Source organism: Chelonoidis abingdonii, chromosome 9 (assembly GCF_003597395.2).
Source record: "Chelonoidis abingdonii isolate Lonesome George chromosome 9, CheloAbing_2.0, whole genome shotgun sequence".
Taxonomy (NCBI): domain Eukaryota; kingdom Metazoa; phylum Chordata; order Testudines; family Testudinidae; genus Chelonoidis; species Chelonoidis abingdonii.
Window position 1 is genome coordinate 77,664,481 of NC_133777.1, and position 24,973 is coordinate 77,689,453.

Sequence of the window (24,973 nt, forward strand, 5' to 3'; positions counted from 1 at the left end):
TTACACCAAAGACTTCCCCTTCTGTGTTAATACTTGGCAAATAAGATACCTTATCTGGTCTAATAGTGTCCTCATTCTGTGATGATGTGACAAGAAATGCTATACAGAGGCACACATTTTGCTTCCGTTAATGTAGTAATTACTGACAAATGTCTCACTCTGATGGAAAATCTATGCAGTTTTTTTTTGTTTTGTTTTTTGGTGGGTGGCAGGGGCACTGCATCATTTCTGCAAAGGACTATTTGTGAGAAAATGTATTCTATTTATATTAAATTTTTCTCTGCAACTAAATTCTTATGAAGGAGAGAAGTTGTAATGTTGATGTGAATACTTTTTTTTAGAGGTAAAAAAATTTGTAGTCAGCATATCCAGGAATATAGGTTTTAAGTAAATAAAAAAAAAATTAGGCAACAAACATAATAATTAAAATAAAATTGCCAGAATTAAAACATAGAATTTAGTTTTCTTCATTTTGTAAGGTAAAGTGGGATACGTGCAACTTGGTTCAAGGGACATTGGGTTCTTAGATAATTCCAAACTAGTATTCATCGTTGCAGACTGATTAAGGAATCATTTGACAGCTTCTCAGTGAACTAATCAGGAGTATGTTCTATAAGTGCAATAGCTGCAGGCCTATCTGCACCTTTCTGGTCTGTCTCAAGGCACGCAAAACAGGAGTTGGGCCTCTTGCTCTCACCTGGCTTGAGGGCGAAATCTTAAAATTCCTCCATTCCTAGACGAGGACCCAAGTACACGGTATTGTGTGTACAATCCACTTATCACCCTACAGAACTGAGTGGGGTTTCAGGCACGTACCTTATGTGACCGGTAATATTGACCAAAACCTTACTTTAAATGTGTTATTTAATTGATACAAATCATTAGAGAAGAAGGGACTGTAAAATAACAAACAGATGATATCCCTATTTAGTCTAATCTAATCTTACACTTCACTAAAAGCTAAATTAGATAGGCTTTCCTCTTCGGGCTTATCTACATACACAGTGCTGTAGTCTGTACCAGAGGGTTCTAAATTTTAGTTAGCAGTAATATGTCACACCCTAATTGGCCCACATGGACCCTCCTGGCAAACACTAAAATATTTCCTAGTATGCATTAATGTAGTCCCCTTTCACAATGCTTCATTAATGTGCACTATGAAATGTCTTGGTGCATGCCAGGAGGGTCAATGTGGGTGTGACATACTAGTGTGACATGCCCTCAAATTACATGCCCCCTGCCCCCAGGCATCGAGGCTAAAAACTTTTTTTTTTTTTTTTTTATATGAAACCTGAGAATCTCAACACAGTTCTAGCATCTGGATATTTAAGAAAAGCTAGAAATATCATGAGACTCTTGATACAGTTGTGATGAGTGGCTAGACTTTTGTGTTGCCAATAGAGTTGTCAAATAATTAAAAAAATTAATTGAGATTGAAAAATATCACAGTTAATCAGTTTTTGTCACCCTGTTAAAATGTAGAATAGCATTTATTTAAATATTTTGGATGTTTCTACTTTTTCAGATTGCTTTCAATTACAACACAGAATATGAAGTGTACAGTGCTCTCCATTATTTTTTATTACAAATATTTGCACTATAAAAAAGATACACAAAAGAAATAGTATTTTTCAGTTCACCTCGTACAAGTACTATAGTGTAATCTCTTAATCCTGAGAGTGCAATTGACAAATCTAGAACTTTTTTTTTTTTTTACATAATTGCACTCAAAAATAACCATGTAAAACTTTAGAGCCTACAGGCCCACTCAGTCCTAATTCTTGTTCAGCCAGTTGCTAAGACAAAACGTTTGTTGACATTTACAGGAGATAATGCCTGCTTCTTATTTATAATGTCACCTGAAAGTGAGTGCTAGTGTTCACATGGCACTATTGTAGCTGGCGTTGCAAGGCATTTATGTGCCAGATATGCTAAACCAGGGATCGGCAACCTTTGGCATGCGGCCCATCATGGAAAGCTGCTGGTTGGCTGGGAGGGTTTGTTTTACCTGTAGCATCCTTAGGTTTGGTCAATTGCAGCTCCCACTGGCAGCGGTTTGCCATGCCAAGCCAATTGGGGCTGCAGGAAGCAGTGGCCAGCACATCCCGTGTCACTTCTCGTAGCCCCCATTAGCTTGGGATGGCAAACCGCGGCCAGTGGGAGCTGCGATGGGAGCTGCGATCGGCCGAACCTGTGGACGCTGCAGGTTAAAAAACCCTCTTGGCCCGCCAGGGGCTTACTCTGGTGAGCCGCGAGCCAAAGGTTGCTGATCCCTGTGCTAGACATTGGCTTTGTAAGCTCTAAAGTTTTACATTGTTTTGTTTTTTGAGTGCAGAATCTACATTTGTAAATTGCACTTTCACAATAGAGATTGCACTACAGTACTTGTATGAGGCAAACTGAAAAATCCTATTTCTTTTGTTTATTTCTTTTACAGTGCAAATATTTGTAATAAATACAATTAGCACTGTATGCTTTGTATTCTGTGTTTTTCTACATTTTCAAATACAGTCAACATATTTATAATACATCTAAATTGTTGTTCTACTATTAACAGTGTGATTAAAACTGCAATTAATTGTTTTGAGTTAATTGCTTGAGTTAACTGAGATTGACAGTCCTAGTTCCCAGTTTCTTTTTCTTTTACATGTTAAATTTTGTGCCAGTTACATGTCTCCTGCAGTTCTAACTAATCACAATTTTATTTGATACTGTGCAGAGAGAAATGTTATGTACATTTTCTGCTTTCAAAGAAGTGTAATAAGATTAAAGATTTCTATATATCAAACTTAACAAAACTCCACTGTGAATACAGTATTGACCAATTTAAAGGTTAACCAGTTTACTGACTAATAGTGAGAACTAGGAGTGGTGGAAGTGCTCTAAGAGTGAGGGGGGGCATAGGCACCTGAACTGTGGTCCCCTGTGCTGCCCCTTGCCCCGAGACTCTGCTCCCACAGTGCCTCTTCCCCCCAAGACTACCCCCTGCTCACTTCTCTTCACCCCTTCTCCTTGTTGCTCGCCCTTACAGCCAGTAAAAAGGGGGAGAGCCCTGGCCTTCCCTTGTTCCAGCACCCTAGTCAGAAGTGACATCAATGTTTTATTTTTGTGGTTTTTAAATCACTAGTGCTGTGGAAAAAGTTTTTTGTCAATGGGTAACAGGTTTAAAAACCTGATGATTATATCAGCGCTCTTCTGTGATCACGCTATTTGGCGTACAGTAGCAGGGTTCTACTGGTATTTGATCACAACATGCAGATTAATGAAGACAGACACAGGGATGGATTTAAGCATCAAACTGCAACTTTAGTAACGCTTGGGAGGAGCGCTGTATGCCCGCCAACTCCCCTCTTCCCCCCCGCCTCATTTGTCTCATACCAGGCATTTAACTAGGTGTAGTCAAGATTACAAGGCTTCCACCATACAACTCATGGTAGACCCTCCTTAGTCTGCCCCTTGAGCTCAGCTCTAACGAATCCTCTGCTCTTGCAAGAGGGGAGGTAAAGGTTTCCAAAACAAGGACCTCTATCTGAAGACTCTCGCTTTTAACAACAGTCTCAAAGACCAGTGAAATCCTGGGTCTCATTTACTGCTGGGAGCTGGCCTTTTTAGCCTATATCTGCAGTGGAAACTGGCAGCAAGTTGTGAGCAACCAAAGAACCGTAAAAGCCTGGGAAGAGTTTAGACTGATGTGGGGGAGGGAGGCACGCTGGCCAACCAACTCTTCTTCTGTTCCTCCCACCTTTTGCCAATCGGAAGTAGAGTGCACAAGGAGGAGTTAGGGCCCAGCCTTGACATTTTCAGGCATGTGCTCTCCCCATCTCGTTTGGATTCTTCATTCCCCTGCCAGTCTGACGAACATAACTTTCTCTTTCTCTGCCCCTCCTTTCCGTTGAGATTGGGTGGGGGCATTTCCACTGAACTATTTGCAAGTCAGACTTCTCAGATTTTGGTGCTCCATGTTATTTTGTAGCTCTACTGCCTATGTCCCTCCCAGTTCCATGGTAAGCCATTGCATTTTCTGTCTGCATTTTTCATGGCATTAGTTCATAATGAGTTGAAGGATGCAAATGCTTCATTTATAAGTCAGTAGTAAGCTCTATTAAGTCTCTTTTTTTCCTTCAGAAAGGATCCTGTCTTCATCAGATTGTTCAGCTATGTTGGAGCCCCATAGCTTTTCTAGAAGGTTGCAAGGCCAGTAGGCTTTTCTTCCTCCTCCTTCAAGGAGAGAGCCCATAAGTGAGCATTTCTGGTTCTAAGTAACCTTATGTGGACAGTTGCTTTCTATTGGCCCTCTTCTTTAGGTCCTCGGAAATTTTACACATCCTGTTCTTTTGGAACATCACTGCAAAATGTATTGCGAGAGCCCCAGGCACACGTGAACACTGAGGAGCATGGTTGTTATCAAAGTATTTAGGATGAGACTTAGATTTATTTTTTTCAATTAATATAGCCAAATCATAGCTCAATTAATATGACACTAAAGGTTTTTTTACAATAAAAGTATGAACAAAATTTTGGAATGCTACACTGACTGAATGTGTGCAAGTACTCTTATGGTGTACTTGGCCATAGCTGACTGCAGTAAAAAAAAAAATCTTAAAAAATCACGCTTCCTAAAGTGTATGTATGTAAAGGAACCAATCTATGCAACAAACCTTGATGCTGACTCTGCCCACATATCTACACCAGCGACGCCATTACAGGAAGTAACCAGATCAGCCATACCATCACCGGTTCATTCACCTGCACGTCCACCAATGTAATATACGCCATCATATGCCAGCAATGCCCCTCTGCTATGTACATCGGCCAAACTGGACAGTCTCTACAGAAAAGGATAAATGGACACAAATCAGATATCAGGAATGGCAATATACAAAAACCTGTAGGAGAGCACTTCAACCTCCCTGTCCACACTATAGCAGACCTTAAGGTGGCCGTCCTGCAGCAAAAAAAACTTCAGGACCAGACTTCAAAGAGAAACTGCTGTGTTTCAGTTCATCTGCAAATTTGACACCATCAGCTCAGGATTAAACAAAGACTGTGAACTTGCCAATTACAGAACCAGTTTCTCCTCCCTTGGTTTTCACACCTCAACTGTCTGAACAGGGCCTCATCCTCCCTGATTGAACTAACCTTGTTATCTCTCTAGCTTGCTTGCTAGCGTATATATACCTGCCCCTGGAAATTTCCACTACCTGCGTCTGACGAAGTGGATATTCACCCACGAAAGCTCACGCTCCAAAACGTCTGTTAGTCTATAAGGTGCCACAGGATTCTCTGCTGCTTTTATGTAAAGAAAGATATCACTGAAAGTAGGACATGCTAGTTGGGAAGCTCTGGGAAGCTTCATCTAGAACACCTGCTGCAATAATTAATATTTTGTCAAAGCCATTCTGGCATGGATAAGCAATCTGCAGAGGAACCAGATTTAGCTCCATTCTATATCAGAGCTGTTCCGAGTAGTAGATTTTGTGTAATGCATTCAAATTGTGTTAGCTTAGTCCAGTAATACAAAACTTCTAAGGCAATGGGGAGAGTGGGCAAAGCTACGTAACACTATGAAGGGATGGGATGGGATGGATAAGAACAGTTTATTGCACTGTTATGTAGCTGGAGTTAAGTTTTGTTATGTCTATGCTGAATGGCAGTGCCTGCATTTTAACTGTAGATAATTGAAGATGATTAGCCCAGTATTTCAAAGTAAATACAGTATAGTCAAACCATCTGCATATTTTGTGGAGGGAGAGGGGAAATTTTTTTTTTAAATACAAAAATGTAGTGACAGTAATTTAATAAAGCAGCTGAACATGTCAGGCCCTAGTCATGCTGTCCCTTCTAGGCTCTGTCTTTGCTGATGCAGGTGAAACTGAAGACTGGGGCACTGGTATCTCAGCTGTTGCCAGCTACCCGTCATCATTCATTGCTTCAGCTGCTACAGTTCTTCAAACCAGCACGTAGAAGAGAAGGGAGTGCAGTCTCCTCCAGGCCAGGAGCACTCCACAGTGTCCCATTCTTCATTTCAAAACATATTCACAACAGTTGAGCTTTATTGCAGGCCAGAGGACATGGGGGGGGAGGGGGGGAATAGCTCTGAAAAGATTCTTAATGTGTGTTTGTATAGAAATGCTGTATTTTATAATTGGCTGTGATTCATCTTCTAGCTGCCTGTTCATATGTTATCAGAAATCTTTGGATTTAAAGATATGGATGGAGTAGATAAAATAGACTGTAAAAACACAATTGCAGTCTGGATTTTAGTGTACAGAAATCACTTTTCCTGCATGCATGTGTGCAAATATAATTTTTTCTTACCACATGGCATTACAGGCACACACAAAGTGTATCTTCACTTCTGCTAAATTATCATCCAATTTGTTTTTTCAGGTTGACTCAGATGGCACTTATTACTCAAGTAGACTGTGGTAATTAGGAAATTTAAAACAAAACTTATCAGATTTTTTTTTTAATTGCTGTGTCCTTTGGGGTTGTTCATGTGCCCTGTGCCTCCCATGGGAGAGCTTAAAGGGTAGAACGGCTTTGACCATTCCTTAGTTCTCTCACCACCTGTTGCAGCAAGACGAGGCCCAGCGAAAGCATCAAAGATCTTAGATTGGTTGTTTCACGTTTGGTGATTTGTCTTCACACTCTTTCTCTAAGGGAAGTTCCAAAGAAGGAAGAGAAAAATCAATTGACATTCCCACTCTGCGCCCTCCACCCCTTCTGGTACAGTGGGGTGAAGCACTGTGCGTCAACTGTCCCACCTTCTGACAAAGTCCAAACCCTCAGAGTTCAAACCATGCCTGTCCTGCAATGGACTGATCCCCTCCCTCAGGGATGGACACAGCAGAAGCATCTTCTGCCTAAGAGAGAGACACATTCCCAGGTAAGTTGTCTATGTGCAGGTCCTTCACTGCTAGGACTCTCAAGTTCAGAGACATGCAGTTTTTAATTTACATCTACTTGAGCAGTCCATGTGGGTCACTTCAGACTCTGTCATTGGTTACAACCAGAGTGAGACCAGGTAAGTTAGCATCAATCAGCGCTTCTTTGAGCACTACTCACACTCCAGGATTGGGCAGTGGAAAGAACACAAAGATGACATTGCCAGAGTCAGCACCGATGATATTGACCATTTCAATATATGCAAAGTCCCTGGTGCCTAGACACAGCTTTGGAGCTGGTAGTTCTGTCTCTGACCATGCTAGCTCCCCTCCTGACTGCCCCAGCTCAGGCACTAAAGCTGGCACCTGTGCCTGCCTGTAAATGGGATTCTTGTAGCCATTGTGAGTAAGTGTACTGTTGAGACCAAGGGGAGCTTGCAGAGAGAGAGAGAGACTGGACAGCACTAAGAGGACAAAGCAGCTAAGAAATCGGGCATAACAAGAAGTCAGACACTGAATTTGATACTGATGCCAATGTCTGAGGCATCCATATCACCCCCAGTATCACAGAAGCAGCCAGCATGGGAGCTGTTATGAATTCTGTACGATCCCTTGATGCTGCACTTCAGAAAGATGTATTCCTCCTTCCCTCCTCTCTGGCGTCAAGCGGGGAACCTTCTCCCTTGCTATTGAATAAAGAACCCAATGAGGTTGTCAGGGAGCCCTTCTTCAGAGTGTCTACCCAATGAGCAAGGAGCAATGAATGGCACTGGGGCAGCCAGCCACAACCTGGCCAATACCCATACAATATACTAACTTATCCATACTGGCCTTACTGGGGACAGTACTTCAATGTGTCACGGAGCAGATCTCTTTCCCACATGTCCAGAAAAAAAGAGTGTCACACTTCCTGGTGGCTTTGTTGGCTAGACTAGCCACACTAGAACAGAAGAAGATAGAGCAGGGGTAGGCAATCTATGGCACATGTGCTGAAGGCGGCATACAGGCTGATTTTCAGTGGCATTCACGCTGCCCGGGCCCTGGCCACTGTTCTGGGGGGCTCTGCATTTTAATTTAATTTTAAATGAAGCTTCTTAAACATTTGAAGAACCTCATTTAATTTACTTACAACAATAGTTTAGTTATATATTATAGACTTATAGAAAGAGATCTTCTAAAAACGTTAAAATGTATGACTAGCACCCAAAACCTTAAATTGGAGTGAATAAATGAAGACTCGGCACACCACTTCTGAAAGATTGTCGACCCCTGTGATAGAAGGACAATGATCCCTCCCATCTTCCCTAAGAAATACTCCTCATTGCTCAGCAAAGCAGCATCACCAGCACCCACCCTGTCAAGAGATGACTTCAAAGTAGTAGCCTCCAAACTTTTTATTTTATGCTCTCTCTCCTTGCCCCTGTCCTCACCACCCCAGCCCCCGGAGCTGGGGCTGGGAGCAGGGCCGCAGACCCATGAGGCGGGGACCTGGGCCGGGGTAAGGGGGCCAAGGCTTGGGGGTGGGGCCAAGGCTGTGGGCCCCCCAGCACAGGGCTGGGTGGTGCTCCCTTCCTATCCCCTGGGGCAATTGGCCCGGGCCCCAGCGGCACCCCCGAGAATGTTCCTCCATGCCCCCGTAGGGGGGGCATGCCCCACAGTTTGGAGTTCTCTGCTTTAAAGCCTTCCAGGACATCATGTCCTGAATTGCAGAGACCCTGAACATTGAGACTCCTTTTATACAGGATAAGTCTCATTTGATATTGAGTACAATGTCATCAGTCAGAATCACTCTCCCGATTTAATGAAGGGATCCTAGAACCAACCAAAGAGTACTGCAAACCCCAGTCACTATTTCCTTTCTCTTCCAGATACTTAAAGAAAAGGCATTGGGTGCTGCTGAAAGCTTTTGAAAACTTGTTTTCCCACCCAAGCCCAGAGTTCTGCATTGTCTCTGTAGCACAAGAGAAGTCAGAGTCCAATAAGGGCACTCCTAAGGACAAGGGACCCAAAGAAGTTAGACTTGTGTGTTCAAAAGCCTCTTTGTAGCTTTTGGGTGGTGAACTACCAAATACAGTTGCAGTACAGAAGTACAGTTACTTCTTGTGAGAGAGAGTAACCCACTTGCAAAAGTTCACCAGGATGACAGGGATGAAATGGAAAAACATCATCAGGGAAGGGGGCAGCTTAGCATAGGTGTTTTCATGACAACCTGCAGTGATGATGTGATACAGCTGCAACGTTGATGGCCATGGTCATTGCCATGACAAGCCTTGTGGCTGCAGGCTTCTGGCATATCACTCGAAGTAGAGGCCACAATAAAGGACTCGATTTTTCAGGGAATGGAGCTCTTCAGCCGGAGTACAAATGAAGTTCTCCAATCCCTCAAGGATTCAAGGGCCATGTTAAGGTACTTTGGGATTTACGTGCTGTTTCCCAGCCAAATGTCTTGTATCAACCCTGGCTAGAGCAGAGGATACCATATTCCCAGACCTAGAGCCAGACTATCAGCAGCAGAAGACCGCTAGGTACTCCAGGATACGCCCTCTTCTGCCTCCTTGGCCAACCCAGCTCCTTCTCAGAGGCAGCAGATTTGATAGAATATCACATGCCACAGCAGAGCCCATGTAAAGTCCATCCTTCAGGAATCACCTTGCTTTGTTCCATCAGGCCTGGGTTGCTATCACAGCCAACAAAGGAGCAATAGATATCATTACCCACGGCTACCCTTTAGACTTCCATTCCACCCACCTGCCCTTCTTTCCCATCCGTTTTCAGGGACTCATCTCACAAGAGCCTGTAAAACAAATGGAAGTGACCTCACTGCTTTATCTGAGAGCTGTAGAAGAGATATTGTGGGAATGAAGAGCAGAGGAAGAGCCTTCTGCTCCTTACTTCTTTCTCCAGACCTGAGGAGACTGAACAAATACATATTTTGCTTCAGATTCAGGATGGTAATACTTAACCTCTGTCATTCTCTTTCCAGGCTGAAGATTAATTTGTGTCTCGCTACTTGCAAGATGTATACTTCCCTGTATCCTCCTATCTGACTTCTTTCAGCTGGATCTGTTAGTGAACTACAAAAATACTCTAATCCCATTACAGCAATAGAATTTATGGGAGTCCTGATCAAATCTGATTTGGCAAGAGCATACCTCCCTGAAAACAGCTTCTTGTTACAGCAGTCATTGGTTTGCAGGATAGAATCAAACCAAACTAAGACTGTATGGATGTTTCTGGAGTTGCTTGGCCATATGGTGGGGTATGTGTGTATGTGACACCACTTGACAGACTTCACCTACAATCACTCCAACTCTTACTCAGTTCGATCTGTTCCCCAGCCACAAACCAGGTGAACAAGAAGGTGGTGATCCCACCACACGTTGCCACACGATTTAGCTGCTGGAAGAATCCTGGATATGTGTGTGGAGGGATAAAGACTTTTTTAATTATGGGTGGATCAGGTTCACGTTGGGGACCCCACTTGGACTATCTACAAATGCAAGCGGACATAGAGCTCCATATCAGTATTGTAGAGCTCAGAGTTATCAGGCCAGCCTGCATCATCATCCTACTTGTTCTTCAAAACTCTATAGTGCAGAGTCTTATGTGCATCACAGAGATGTCATCTACATAAGTGTGCACCTTCTTGCTTATTTCTCTCTCCCCTGCCTGGAAGCTATCAGGCTCTGGACATGGTGTCACCAACACAAGATGACCTCTGATGGCTCTTCACCTCTTGGATGTCAGCAAAAACCTGGTGGATTTCCTAAGTAGTCAGTTACCTCTCAGGAATGGTCGTTATGGAAATCCATCATAAAGCCGATATTCCTACTCTTGGGGGACGTTAGTAATAGACCTGTTCGCCTCCAGTGTCAATGGCAAATGCTTGAACTCTTGTTCCAGAGGTGGTATAAGTCTGGGCTCGTTACTGGACACCTTCCTTTTGCAGTGATCTCAAGGCCTCTCGTATGCCTTTCCATTGATTTCCCCAAGATGATTTCCAAAATCATGTGACAAGTCTTTGATCATTCTCATAGCTCCATACTGGCCAAGGCACCTTTTTGGCCAATGGATCTACTACTTCTCCCTACAGTGTCCAGACCTAATCTCACAACACCATGGACAGCCAGATACTCCATCCAGACTTGAAGTCAGTGAACCTGATGGCATGGTTTTTGGCTGGTTGAATGCCACAGATGGAGATTGCTTCCTGCAGGTCCAGAAAATTCTGATAGATGCTTTTCTGCTCTGTCTCAGACTAACATATTCATCGGAATGGAGAATTTCTTGATACCGACAGCCCATCATGGTCTGGACTGGTCCAGGCCTTGTTGCTACAGATCCTTGTCTACGTATTGCATTTAAAACACGCTGGCCTCTTATTCAGCTCTAGTAAGGTCCACTTCATGGTGATTTCAACTTGCCATCCACCTGTACAATTATGTTTTGGTCTTCTCTCCCCTAATAGTATCAAAGTTTCTTAAAGGGCTGTTACCCACCCACTAGTCAGAGACAGGAACCTCAATCTATTTCTTCTGAGACCTTTGGAGCTTCCATTCAAACCTCTGTCAAACTGCCCCCTGTACTACCTCCCTCCGAATACAGTGTTCGTAGTGGTTATTACGGCAGCCTGGAGAGTCAGTGCACTTCAGGTGCCTATGATTTGACAACATTCCATAGGAACAAGACTGTTGCAGCCTCACTCGAGTTTCATTCCTAAGGTGCGTTTAAGGTTCCTAAGGTGGCCTCAGAATTTCACCTGAACCAGTCAATCAAGTGGCGTGTTGTCTTCCTACAGCCACCCTCTGCACAAGGAGAAAGGACATTATATACACTAGCTATATCCAGAATTTTGCTTTATTATGTTGATGACCAAATTGTTCAGCCTGTTGCCCCATCTATTTATAGCTATATCCAAGTGTTCTGAAGTTCAAGGCATCTTCATACATTGTGTTAGCCATTTCAGTATCCTCTGTATTGCTATCAGTTTGCTAGTGTATCTGTCACACCAAACATCAAGGTTCACTCCACCAGAATTCAAGTTATATAGTCAGCCTGTTTCAGAAATGTGCCAGTTTCCAAGCTCTGCAAGGCGAAAATGTTGTGTAATTTGCTCACTTTTGTCAAGCATTGTGTTGGATTTAGTGATTAGAGCAGATACCAAATTTGGAAGAACAGTACTTCAACTTCTGTTCAGTGGATGCAGCTGAAATTCCTCATTCTCATCATCCTGAGGGGATGCTGTTTAGTCATCTACAGTGGGATCCACACTGACACATAGTCTAAGAACAAACAGTAACTGTAGTTCTTTGAAATGTTGTTATCCCTGTGGATCCCACACCAACCCATTCTCTATCCCTGCTTTCAGAGGTCTCAACTACCACGGGCTTCAAATGGTGAGGGAATTGAGGGAGGTTCACAGCCATTGCTCCCTTCATGCTCTCACTAGGGAGCAGGAGAAGACACGTAGTGCATGCACAGTTCTGATGGATTTTGCTATTCAAAAAAAATCTGAACTCTTTTCATGAGGCACATGCACATCTACAGTGTACATCTACATCTTCTCCACATTGTCTACAACATCTCAAAAAAACCAGTTACTGTAGGGTAAGTAGCTATTCTTTTTCCACATAATATACACTTAAGATTAGCGTAGTAGTTATACAGAGTGTTCTCTTGGGCCTGAAATAGAATTTAAAATAATGTGACCGGTCTCCTTAAAATGGGAGATTACAGCTGGTATGGAATCATACTCTATGCTCCGTTTCTTTGATGGACTTATTAGACCAAAAATAAAGTGCTCTTCTCTCATTAGAACTATCATCTGGAAGATTCATTTGTTTCATGTAATCAAGAGTTTGAGAGGTAGTTGTAATGATCTTGAATGCCAAGATGTGTAGACTTTTAGCAGAAAATTTTTTGTAAGAACTCTTTAATGATGGTGAAGTTTTGTTAATAATGTAAAAAGTGATAAAGGCGGACTATCTTCGCATTTTTTTCTGAGTTGCCATGCAAAAACAAGTCACCCCTCTTTTTCCCCCTTAGGGTTTAAGAACTTCTTTAATTTGCAAACTTCTAAAATAAACCTTTAGAGATTTTTTCAGAAAAATAAGAAACTTGCCTATTTTTCTCTTCTTCAGCTAGCTGTTTTAATATGTGTTCCCCGTGCCTTTTCTCCTTTCTCTTAACTTTGCAGGGGTGTATTAGAGACTACAATCAAGAGTACAGAAGAATTTCAAATTTTCACCTGTAACTATATTTAGCAAAACAATAGTTGAAGTTACTTTGTTTCTGTTGTATTGAATTAAACTCTTGTTTAAATCGTTTTAAAATTGAGGTTGTACATAGAAAAACAATATTTTAAATAAAATGTCACTGTATACAGTATACCCCAGTGGGTGCAATAAAAGAGGCTAGTTAAGAGTTGCGTCTCAAATAAGTTCATAAGAATAATATTGCTTCTAAATGAAGAAATTTAACAGAAGGAAATTAGAAGCATCTCTTACAGTATTGTTAATAAGAATATCCTTAGTTATCAATGCAAAGATAGATATTTAAACTGCGGAAATCCATCATGAAGCCGATATTCCTACTTTGGGGGACCCCAATAATAGACCTGTTTGCCACCAGTGTCAATGGCAAGTGCTTGAACTTTGTTCCAGAGGTGGTGTAAGACTGGGTTATAGAAATCAGTTCGATAATGGGTAATCTCATAGGCCTCCATTCTGTAAATACGCATATACTTAAGTTTACTACCATAAGTAATACCATTGAAATCAGTGAGACTATTCACAGTAGTATAGTTAAGCATATGTAAGTATTTGTATGATTGAGCCCATAGTTTGCCCTTTCAGAGCAGTTTTTATATGAAGATCTTAAAACACTATGTTACAAGATTACTGCAATTTAGGTGTCTCTATTTTTATGGATGGGTTGAAATGACTTGCTTAATGGCACATGGGAAATTGGAGTTGTAAGATGTATCAAAGAGTTCTGGTTTCCAGACCTGTGCACTAATGATCAGACATTTTGTCATGAAGAGGAAAAAATGTTTGTTGGAAGTTGAGATGTTCAGAGATACTTAATTAAATTTTCTGGGAAAAAGAGTCCACTTTAAAAGGGACTATCCTAGTCACCTATCTTTTATTCAGAAATTTTATTAACTTCATGTAGATAGTAGACATAAAACCACAACAATATTAAATTGATTTATTTATTATAAAAATTGTTTGAAAGACACATTGTCGAATGCATCCTTTAAGAAAGGAAAAAGTATATCATATATAGTTTCTGGCTGTAAACATATTCACGTTACAATCATTGTGTATTTTAATTTATTCTCATTAAAATCAAATTGATTATGCCTGCTCCACAGTTCATTCTAATTGTGTTAAAGCAGTTTTGAGTTTAATCAGAGGACACCTCCAATCTTTAGAAACATGCAAGAATACTGTATTTGGAATTAAAAACTTACTTTAAAATAATATTTTACTGAGTAAACTTTCAATTGTGTATAAATTTCAGTAAATTTAGCTTCAAAAATGTTAAGTTCTATCAGCAAATTTGAGTTCAAAGGACAGATCAGAAACTTTCCCTCCATAATTTTAGGGAAAAAATTTTAATACGTTGGTTAACTGAGGCAGGTTTCTAAATGTAACTAAGGCCTGGTCTACGCTACGGTTTAAACTGATTTTAGCAGAGTTAAACTGATTTAACGCTGTAGCTGTCCACATTACAAGGCCCTTTATATCGATATAAAGGGCTCTTTAAATCGGTTTCTGTACTCCTCTCAATGAGAGGAGTAGCGCTAAAATCGGTATTACCATATCGATTAGGGTTAGTGTGGCTTCAAATTGATGGTATTGGCCTCCGGCGGTATCCACAGTGCACCACTGTGACCGCTCTGGACAGCAGTCTGAACTCGGATGCAGTGGCCAGGTAAAAGGAAAAGCCCCGTGAACTTTTGAATTTCATTTCCGTTTGCCCAGCGTGGAGCTCTGATCAGCACGGGTGGCGATGCAGTCCCAAATCCAAAAAGAGCTCCAGCATGGACCGTACAGGAGATACTGGATCTGATCGCTATATAGGGAAACAAATCTGTTCTATCAAAGCTCCGTTACAGAAGATGAAATACCAAAGCATTTGAAAAAATCTCCAGGCTAACAGTGCTGTGTGACAACATAATGGGAAGCCAGAGACTCAAATGGACACTCATGGAGGAGGGAGGGGGTACTGAGGACTCCAGCTATCTCACAGTCCACAGCAGTCTCCGAAAAGTGTTTGCATTCTTGGCTGAGCTCCCAATGCGTGTAGGTTCAAACACATTGTCCAGCATGGTTCAGGGAATAGCTCCTCAATTTACTCCCCCCCCACCACCACGTGAAAGAAAGGGAAAGAAATGGTTTCTTGACTTCTTTCAGTGTCACCCTATGTCTACTGAAAGCTGCTGTAGACGCGATGCTGCGGCAGTGAAGCGCAGTATCACCTCTCTCCGTCCGAGGTGGCAGATGGTGCAGTAGGACTGGTAACGGTCCTTATCAGCCTGTGAGTGCTCCAATGCTTGATAACTGCTCAATACTGCTGGCTGAGGTGAGGCCGGCCGTGGGCTGTGGGCGGGAGGAGGAGGGGCACCTGGGTAAAAATAGGAATGATTCCTGGTCGCTCCCAGTAGATGAGACAAACGGCAGTAACCGTCTTCATCATAGCAACTGGGGGCTGAGCTTCATCAGCCCCTCCCTTTCATGTGTGAAGAAAAGATTCTGTACTGCCTGGACATTCATAGCCGTGGGATGCCGGGCTCTCCCCCACACCGCTTAATGTCCTGCCTGAACTGTCATAGCCCGGGAAGCTGCCTCCCCCTCATTTATCTCACTAACAAGTCACTGTTTCTTATTCCTGCATTCTTTATAACTTCATTACACAAATGGGGGGGGAAGGGACACTGCAACGGTACCCAGGAAGGTTGGGGGAGGAGGGAAGCAACGGTGGGGTTGTTGCAGAGGCACCCCTGTGAATGGCATGTAGTTTATCATTTCTGTAGGACTGACACGGAGCACCTGTGCTCTCTGGTACACTGGTTCTCTAGTACACTTGCCCCATATTCTAGGCAGGACTGACTCTATTTTAGAAACCATAAAAGAGAGATTGATCGGGGAGTCATTCCCAGTTTGCTTTTGCGCCCCTGACTGATCTGAGCCAGGGGCACCCATGATAGCAGCAGACAGTACAGAGGGACAGAAAAACTCATCTCATTGCCAATTTACCCGGCAGCAACGGTACAGAACGCTGGTAACCGTCTCTGCTATCATGCACAAGCAATGAATGCTGCTGTATAGCGCTGGAGTATCGCCTCTGTCTGCGGCATCCAGTACACGTATGGTGACTGTAAAAAAAAAAAAAAAAAAAAAAAAAAAAAAAAGGCCGAATGGGCTCCATGGTTGCCGTGCTATGGCGTCTGCCAGGGCAATCTGGGAAAAGGGGCGCAAAATGATTGCGTGTTGCTTTCCGGAGGAAGGAATGAGTGACGACATTACCCAGAACCACCCGCAACAGTGATTTTTACCCCATCAGCCGCAGGCTCTCAACCAGAGTCTAAGGGCAGGGGAGACTGCGGGAACTATGGAATAGCTACCCACAGTGCAACCTCCGAAAATCGACGCTAGCCTCGGACCATGGACACACGCTGCCGAATTAATGGGCTTAGTGTGGCCGCGTGCACTCGACTTTATACAGTCTGTTTTATAAAACCGGTTTATGTAAAATCGGAATAATCCCATAGTGTAGATGTACCGAGTACTTCCACTTCATACAGAAATGGAGACTTTCTTTTTAACAGAGGTTATTCAATCGGTTTTCCCTCTGATATTTGCTTGTTTTCATAAAATATGTCAGATCTATATGAACTGTCAAAATTGGTTTCTGCATAATACAAGCAAACTGAAAAGTTTTATACCATGGTGCAACGCCAAAAATGTAATTTAGTAACATAAACAAGTCAGTTAAATGAAATCATCAAAAACAATGATCTTAGAAATGCTGCTAGCCTATGGCATCTTGTTTTCCCTCTGCCAGTTCTTACAGATGCTGGCCTGTGGTCACTCCAGATAGCCTTTCATCACTCTATGCTACATGGTTTCTAATCCATTTACTAGTCTTTTAGTCACCTTTCAGATGTATGGGTTTTAAGTAATAAGATAATTCCATTACTAATTGCTTTGACCTGATTGGAGCATGTTGGTTGCTTCTCTGTTTTAGAAAATTGCTTTTAAAAATCATGAGTGGTACGTGTATTTAATCCATTTGTGTATTAAATAATACCATACTATGAAAATGTTTGATATTGAAACCAACTCTTTATTGGTAATGTGAATTAAAAATAAATTGTGTGTTTTGTCATTTACATCGTTAGGGTAAATAATGTTGCTATTTGTCAAACTGTTTCTAGCATTTAGTACTTTTAGTAATTTGTAGTTCTTTATATCTTCTTGTTTTTTAATAAATTGAACTTTGGGTCAAAGTGATCTCATATGTGATAAGTGTAGTAATTTCAAAACAAACAATTGAATCCTGTCAGTCAAGGTTTTCCCATATAAAAGATTATACAGTGTGTTTTTTCCTTTGTATTAAAGCTAAAGTTTGTAAAATGGATATATAATTTGCATGTTCCTCCTGCATTTTATTTACATGACTTGCTCAGAGACACTTTTCTCATACAAGTTCAAAGTGAGCAAAAAGGTTGAACTAAAAAGTTGAGAATGTTATTTTACTTTCTAAAAACGTAGTTCAAACATGCCAAGGCAGAAAAGGAAGCTAACATTTTATGTTTGACTTTGAAGGAAAGATTGGACTGCTGCTATAGTTCGGTGACCAAGTCCAGATGAAAGAATAAATGGGAACTGGAAATTCATTCTAGATCTTGTAAGTGAAGTGTTAATGATGGCCTGAATGTCAGTGTCATTTTAAGTAGAGCACTTAGGGTGTGGTTAAAAACAACAATGAGTCCTGTGGCACCTTATAGAGTAACAGATGTATTGGAGCATAAGCTTTCGTGGGTGAATACCCACTTCGTCAGACGCATGGGTGTGGTTGTTGCTGTATAAAACACCAAGGAAGGCACAGCTTCTGCCCAGATTATTTTAAGTATTAACTATCTTTTTTAACTGTCATTTTAATTGGAAATATTGTTTAATGCTTTTGGGTTATTTAAGAAATAACTCTTAACAATACAACAGTTAGTATAAATACATTTAGAAGCTTTTTGAACTGCTCTCCATAGAAGTAACTCTCTAAACTCATAAATATGACCCCCTATTCTTGCCATATTAAGTCCCTCTCAAAACTTACTCCTTCTATATTGTTTAGGGTGAGTTTAGTTGACCTATATGTAAATTGTCCATAGTTGTTCCACTTCTAATCTACTTGTCTATCTGGCTGTAGATTGCAAGATTCCATGAGTTTGTACATAGTAGATAAAAAACAATAAAAATGTATATATGTAGCAGAAATGGTGTGCATTTTACTTAGCTATTAAATGTCTAAAATGTAAAAGACAAAAAAAAAAGCAGTTGGAATTAGATCTCCATTCCTCTAGGCACATTTTTTGTCTTATTTTCTATTAAGTCTAGACTTCGCAATGTCTTGACATTTTTTGTTTTTCTATTCATTGTTTTGAGGTTTGAGCTCCAGCATGAGCATCTAGATTTTAAAAGAAGAAATTGAGTTTGGTACAGTGGTTAATGTACCCACAGAAGAAAAATCTTACCACTAATCTTTTGTTAGGAACCTGTAGGCGTCTTAATGGTTTGCTAAATGTCTCACTGTGGTGTGAAGACTGTTGCAACATTATGTTGTTTTATCTGTTGGCTTATAGATTTCACATCTAAATAGTGTGACTGTCTTGTATCATTTAACCAGGCTCTGAATACATTTTCAAGTAAGCTGTTTGGATTACTGTGGTTGGTGGTTGTTTTTAAGGAGTGGTTTTTTTGCCCCCAAAATCTGTAGCCCTTGAAATCCACGCTAAACTTTTATGATTACAAGAGCATCAATTCATCAGAGTGTATTAAACTTGGTAAACTGCAATACACAGTCTCAACAGTATGCACAATTTAGACAATACTGAATGGATAGTTTTACTCTTGATATTTGAACTTCCGGTTAACTACTGGCATTAAGTCACCTGACAAAAATGTCCATCCACTTGTTCTAAGGAATCCTGCACCTTTACCAGAAAAAGTTAAAAAGCTTATGAGGCGTATGCTAATATAATTTCTGTGCTTTTTGTTTAAGTCTGCAAATTTCCTTAAAGATTCTGTCCATAAGATTTCTTCTTATTTCTCAACCACCAAGTTTTCTTGTAACTTTGAAACAAAAATAGCAGATGCAGATAGTTTACCCATAACCAAATACTTTGAATATAATATCTATGTCAGAGCTCATTCTCATAAGCTTCTGTGCCACCTTAATAGAATTTTGCCAGTTACTCACTGTATACGATTTGGAATGACTGAAACATTGTTGTGCTGCAATAAATTGAGAATGGTTATGTTGTACACTAATAGAGCTGAAGCACAGTCAATAAAACTGACAAACAAAATTTTAGAGAGACTATGTCTTTTCACAACTTAATCTATTGCCAAGAATGTTTGTTGTTCTTGTTAATAGCTCCTTTTTACTTCGTTAGAATTTGGAGTTTTATGTATCCCCCCTACCCTTTTAGTGATAGTGTAGTCACTAGGTGTGCTGTGGTTTTTTTTTTTTTTGTGCAGCTCTTTTGCTATGTTCAGTTTTTTGTTTTTTCCTGTACAAGTAACTGGAAGACATAGTAAATTCCTGCACCAAGATTTACCAGTGGGTCGATTTACCTATCTCAATCTTCACTCACACCATTGATACCACTCTGTAAATAAAACACCTAGTTTTTTAAAGTTTAAACCTAAGAGGTTCCGACCCCTATCATTACGTTTTACTGAGAGTGTCGACAACTGTAACAGTGCTGGCACAAAAATGATTCACTTGAAGATTTCAGGTATTGAAATCATCTGTAGAAGGCTCTCTGCAAATTATAGGCTTCAGAGACACTTGGCTTCCCCAGTTTCATTCATTCATTACGTGTAAACAGCCTTCTTGAGAGACACTCTTGGCTGATGCTAAACAACCTGAATCGTCTCAGGGGATAATGTTCTAACGGAGTAGCCTGTGTATTTTACCTTGTTAAATGAAAAGGCACTTAACCTGAATGAACTTTGTTTAGAATTGCCCAAGTCACAGTTACAATTAGTCTTTGCGCTATTTTAATTATGTACTTACCATGCAGGGGGGAGAAAGAATAATGTTATCTTTTGATTTATAACATTCTGATACTGCAGGTATGGCATACAACATCTGAAATGATGGCCGCAGCCAAACAACATACAAATTAAACTGCTTAAGGATTGGCTTGCTCCTTGTGAACTTTTCATGCCAGCACGCATAACCCACTGTTTTCCATCTTCTTCCGCTCTCATTCATCCTGTCGCTCTTCTCTCTCTCCTCTCCCCCACCCCGAAATGTTATATGAAAACAAATTGTCAGTGCAATATTAGGCTGAGAAACTTAATCCCAAACTGGCGGAAATCATTGTTAAGTTTTTTAGAAACTTTATTTTTGCTCATGTGTGCATTTATCTGTCAAGAGTTTTTTGTTCCTAATCACACAAACCCTTGGAAGCGATTGGCTTCTGGCAAACAATTGTACAAGAAAGGTCACAATCCTTTCTAATGCAAAATAACACATAATATCCACTAATATAGTGAGTGTGTGGGCTATCTGATAGATAGATCAGATAAATCCTATATGGAGGGGGACAGGAGGTAGTGCTGTGTAAGCTTTAATTTTAAAATCCTATTATGTGTGATTATAAGATCCCAGCTTGTGGCATCTGACTGTCATATATCGTCGTGGTGCTGATTCTGATTAATCATAGAGAATTTGGCACAAAATAGGTATTGTAATTTTAGTGTACATTGCCTTTTTGACCCGATATACAGTATAGTCAGATATTGAGTGCCGGTCCCTTTCTACATGCAAGTTTTTACCCAAAAGATGAAGGGGAACAGGATAGAAGAATGTGTCTTTCTGGTGGATGAAGTGGAGCACAATTGGGGCAGATTATGCAAGCATGCTCACATCATCTGTACAGCTCACTTTGTGATGGTTCCCTGCTCTGCTGTATAGAAGGGATTTGGTGATGGGGCATGCGGATCTTGGGACGTTCTTCACCGCATAGTGGTAGAGCAAATGATCGGGAGGTGACTTGACCTGTACAGCATAAGTAGAACCCATAGAGTGTCTCTGCTGATCTGCAATGGTCTAAAGAAAGGATTTCTTGATCTTGGACTCTGAGGAACATCTAGTGTGGAGTCCAGTAAGCTGGGTTATGCCTGAGTCCAGAATTTAGGTCTTAAGCAACAAATAATCTCTATAGAGGTATTGAAGCTGTCTGTAGACTTCAGACAATAGCACTGCCTTGGGGCACATTCAGAACTTGTTTTTGTAACTACAAGAGTTTTATAAAGCATAAGTTTTTAAATTTATTGCTTAAATCCTTTAGAAATCAGTAAGTATTCCATTCCACCCTCCTCTGCCCCCATTCTGGATGGGAAGTTTGCAGCTCACCTTCAGGAATTTTCAAGCTTTGCTATCAAATTTCTGGTATTGCTCATGAGTACAAGGCTCTGTGTTGTAGAACTTGCCCACTACAGTTCAACGATAGCCTGAATCTGATAGAGGTTTGAAGTCCTATTGCAAAAGGCATTTGTTCACTTTGTTTTCCCCCTCAATTTGGTTCCAGAGCCTATCCTGTCACTAGGTTGTAGTCTTGGGGTCTGGATGGGTTTGATTTTTATTTTTTTCCAATTATTGGCAGGTTGTTTACAGAAACTTTAGAAGTGATGTGCCCAGATGTGTTAATCGTGGGTGCAGATAAACAATTATGGGGATAAAAAATTGTTTGGGGGAACACTTGTACTATAGCTTAATCTGCTTTGCATGTATTAGCTGTGACCACAGAAAACAGAATCCTTCAACGTGGGTTGTAAGGTTTCAACTTCTGTTTTGTATGATCATTTTGCTTCCTCAGCAAAACTACACATTTTTGCCAAAGCCTTAAGTATATGTGCATGTGTCTTGCCTAAATTTTAACCCCATGTCTGTTACATGCCCATTGTTTCTAAGTTTATTCAGTTCTGAATATTAATTAACAGGCTGCTTTGCTTGATCCGTTTAAAGGAAACTAATTTTTTCTTTAGGTGCTGGTCCTTCTGGTCAGAAGAACTGTACTTTTTCAGGACAGTGATAATCATCTCCCGTGGCTGACTCACATTTAACCCAAGTATAAACTTTTTAAATTGAAACTTTATTTGTACAAAACAGTTATGAGCCAAAAAACAAACACAGAACAAGTAGAAAAGTTTAGGGTTTCATAAGAATCTTTGTGCCAGAAGGCCACATAGGTGTTCATAGATTTTTAAAGCCAGAAGGGGTTATTCTAGTTATTTAGTCTGACATCCTGCATTGCACAGATTAAAGAACCTCCCCAGTAATTTGTGCATGAAGCCCATAACTTCTGTATCTATCTATCCATCCATCCATCCATCATCTTTTAAAGGTATCCAGTCTTGACTGAGATGCAAATAATGGCAAATCCACGGCATCCTGAATATTTGCACCTTAATTCTTGTCTGAATTTGTCTGGCTTCAGCTTCCAGCCATTGGATTTCAGTATTCCTTTTTCTGATAGATTAAAGAGCTGTCTACTCTGGAAATCTCTTCCCCCATGTAGACTATGATAAAGCCAACTCTTAACCATTTCTGAAATAAGTTAAATAGAATGAGCTTCTGTAGTCTTTCAGTGTAAGACACTTTTTTTCAGACTCTTTATCATTCTTGAATTGACTGCAGATGGCTCTGTTTTACCTGTAAATCTTCAGTATCCACTTGGCGGCACACACGTATACAGGAAGTCTTACAGTGACGTGATCATGTCACCTGAACTGGAATCCACCTTTTCATGTTCTCTGTATATATTTGTTACTATATGTTCCATTCTATGCATCTGATGAAGTGGGCTATAGCCCATGAAAGCTTATGCTCAAATAAATTTGTTAGTCTCTAAGGTGCCACAAGTACTTCTCCTGTTGTTTTTGCAGATACAGACTAACTCGGCTGCTACTCTGAAACCTCTTTCTTGTAGCTCTTTTCTTATCACATGGTGCAAGTGTTTTGGCACAACTGATAACAGCAGTGGGACTGAGGGTTTATCCCAGTCTAAGATTAGAATCTGGCCCAACATCTGTAATTGGTTCATTTTTTCCTTAGTCTCCTGTCTCAATTTACTGACTCCATTGATTTCCTAAGCAGGTATTCTGAGATGGACTCTAAATTATAAGCTAGAGAGAATACAACTTCACATAAAACCTGTTGAGACTTGTTTAAATGTCATCAAAAGCTGAATTTATTGCCATAAGTAGGGCCAAAATGAAGCATAAAACATTTAAAGATAAATTCTAGTAATGGAAAAGACATGCTATAGAGATGAAAATACACTTTATTTAAATTCTCTGTATGGATTTCTCCAGTATTGGCTCTCTTTATTCTTGGAATAGCAGACACTGCCTGAATAGGCTGCAGTATGAGTTTGTATTTTATTTGCTTACAGTAGAGCCCTGCACAGGACTAGCGTAGAGCTCTACAGTAGGACTGGGATCCCGCAAGTCCTGCAGGACCCACTGCCATAATAGCGGGAGTGGGATTAAAAAATAATCCCACACAAAACTCTAGTTAGCATCCGCTAAAACAAATCTCCTTCACTAGTTCAGGTTTACTTGAAAGATCTTCTATAAAGCAATGGGGAAAGTATAGCCAAATTTCAGCCTGCACTGAAAAATCTGAAATATGGGACTTGGTGAGCACTCCAGAGTTCCACTCTAGCAAGGATCCAATTGACTTTAGATGGCCAGGCACTAGGCCCAGTCCTCTCAGTATAGTTGTCTTGTGTATGCTAGTAGAAAAACATTCATTCCATTATTTTTTTTTAACATTACCCTAAAGAGATTTTCCTATGTAGTGTATTTCCCTAATTGCACATTACTATAAGGAGAATTATTGTTTTTATATAATATAGAAAACACTGAAAATATTTTTAACTAATAAAAATTACCTGAATTTATAAAATACTTCTAAAATGATTTTTAATAACTAAAATATCTTAACACTTGACCATTTTCATTTTCTCCTCAATAATTACCTTAAGGTGAAAATAAGTTAATATAGTGCTGATTTGGTCCTTACAGGAGTGCTTACATAGGAACATATCACATTTTTTAACATGTTAGGTAATTACATTTAATAATCGTGTAACCCATCAGTTCAGAGACTGAATCCTCTCACCATCAATGGTGAGTTTGCTAGCAAATTAAATAACAAATTACCCCCTTTTTTCCCCATTTTTGGAACTACGTGACAAAGTAATATATATAAATGTGTCTGTGTTTAAAAGAAAATCCTTTCAGATTCAAATGTTTCATATGTGGTCTCAGTCCAAAAGTGAATTTTTTTTTTATATGAGCAAAATGTTAATTTTTTTTGTTACACCCTGTTCAAATCAATTTTTGACCTCACACTTAAAATTTTTGAATTAGTCTTAGCACAGAAAGGAAGTCTTTTGAGGGAGACTGTGGCCAATCTAAACTGAAAGGTTATATTGCCATAACTACATCAGTCAGGGGTTTGAAGTAAACTCCACACCTCTGACCAATAATGTCAAGGTTTTTTTCCCCGGTTTGAACTTTAGAGTACAAATGTGGGGGACCTGCATGGACCCTTCTAAGCTTAATGCCTAGCTTAGATCTGATAACGCTGCCACCAGCCAGAAATTCCAGTGTCTGGCACGCTCCCTGTCCCTCCAAAACCTTTCTTGGGGAACACAAATCCAAACCCCTTGGGTCTTAAAACAAGGAGAAATTAACCTTCCCCCACGTTCTTTCCCCCCACCAATCCCTGGTGAGTTCAGACTCAATCCCTTGGATTTTAAAACAAGGAAAAAATCA

General features: G+C 40.5%; 1 protein-coding gene across 6 annotated transcripts in view; it reads left to right on the top strand.

Moving 5' to 3' along the window:
* The first annotated feature begins 6,667 nt into the window (after positions 1-6,667).
* The window catches only part of MEF2A (myocyte enhancer factor 2A), a 143,138-nt gene continuing 124,832 nt past the window's right edge, over positions 6,668-24,973 (top strand). For 5 of the 6 annotated variants that reach the window (XM_032783048.2, XM_032783045.2, XM_032783047.2 and 2 more), the window contains exons 1-2: positions 6,668-6,889; positions 17,723-17,804. The gene's annotated coding sequence lies outside the window, so the exon portion shown is untranslated. The remainder of the gene's footprint in view (positions 6,890-17,722; positions 17,805-24,973) is intronic. The other variant, XM_032783039.2, reaches the window with a different exon arrangement.